The sequence below is a fragment of the Cetorhinus maximus genome, unplaced genomic scaffold (genome assembly GCF_964194155.1).
Source record: "Cetorhinus maximus unplaced genomic scaffold, sCetMax3.hap1.1 HAP1_SCAFFOLD_464, whole genome shotgun sequence".
NCBI lineage: Eukaryota > Metazoa > Chordata > Chondrichthyes > Lamniformes > Cetorhinidae > Cetorhinus > Cetorhinus maximus.
The window spans coordinates 27,914-29,401 of record NW_027596408.1 but is presented as its reverse complement, the minus strand read 5'-3'; the positions used below and the strand labels follow the sequence as shown (position 1 = coordinate 29,401).

Here is a 1,488-nt window from a genome sequence, read left to right as displayed (position 1 = left end):
TTCATTTCCATCCCCACTGCTGCTGCCTTCACAGTCATTCTATCATCTTCAACCCATTCCAGCAAAATCCACCTTCTTCCCTTGTGTTCAGCTCCTCTGACGTCATGGGACTGAGTAAATTCAGTGAGAATTTTTTTGTCATTTGGCACAAGATTCGGAACCAGACCTGGGAGAGGTTTGTGTCAGTGTAAACAGTGAAATCTCCCCTATTACCGCTATATTTTGCCGTGAACCACCGTCTCTATAGTCAGTGATTTGCAGCCTGCCATGCGCTTCTCTCATTCCTTATCTTCACCTCTGTATTTGCTCGCGGCCTGTTGCACGGGTGACATTTCCGGCGCTGATGCAATACACCAGCTCCCACTCCACTGATTCAGGCGGAACTGATATGCGTTTTCAGTTTTCAATCAAGAAGTAATGCATATTTATATTAATCATTCTCATGACATTTATAAGCGCCAAACCTTAACCACTAGACCCCCATGTTTGCAGCTTTACAGCCCGGCTTATCCATGCTTTCTGTGCCTTTTATTTTCATTTCAAACCTCTTTCAACAGAGACACTTTTCTCCGACAAAATGACACGTTTCTCTAGAACACAACCGACTTCTTCAGCCAATGACAACAGCGATTGCTGTTAGCTGGAGCAGCATTCATTGTCTCACAGTCCCGGGTTGTCATTGGGTCCTTAAGCGACAAAAAAAGACAGAAATCGCCAACTCTCCTGTTACCCGGCGAGTTCCAACAGATAAGGCGAAGAGCAAGTGCAATACGGCTGTGAGATACTGCATTCAGCTAATATTCAACAACAAGAAGGAGCAACGCAGCTTTTCCTCTTACTTAAATGTGTAAGTTGCGGTAAAGTTTCTGCCCGGTTTCGAACCGGGGACCTTTCGCGTGTAAGGCGAACGTGATAACCACTACACTACAGAAACTCCATTGATAAATGCATCTGACTATAATGCAGTTCCGCAACAGCATTTTTGAGTCTTTGTTTTGAAGAAATGGAATTCGGCTGTTCTCATTAGGAATGCTGGAGACAGACCGATCAACAATGTCATCATCAAATGGCACAGCAGGTTGGATGGTCATTAGATTATCTCTTCTGTGCCAGCTTCCTTTTTAAAGAGGAACCAATTTGTCTCAATATATTTCTCTCTCTCCATAAGCCTAATATTTCTCTATTTCAAGTCACTGTCTAATTCACTTTTGAAGAAGGAGTTTCTGCAGAATCCATGCACTGTTTCCCTTAATTAACAAAGTTTTCCCGACCCAGTAACATGAAGATTTGGACTTGGGTTTCTTCAAGTCCCTGGAGGATTGGATCCGAATCCCAGCACTGCCACAGTTTAAGTCACATTCCCACTTTGGGGAACTTTAGGAATTCCCTTTCGGAGAACAAGAGGAGATTCTAGTTGAATACAGGGCGGGTTGTGAACTTTATTTTGTTTGGAAAAACGCGGAGAGGCCATACAAATATAAATTGTTG

At 43.3% G+C, this 1,488-nt stretch overlaps 1 non-coding gene across 1 annotated transcript; it reads right to left on the bottom strand.

Annotated features, from left to right (window-relative positions):
* Nucleotides 1-861: 861 nt before the first annotated feature.
* On the bottom strand, nucleotides 862-934 carry trnav-uac (transfer RNA valine (anticodon UAC)). The gene has a single exon. It is a non-coding gene; the product is annotated as a tRNA-Val (tRNA).
* Between the last annotated feature and the right edge of the window lie 554 nt (nucleotides 935-1,488).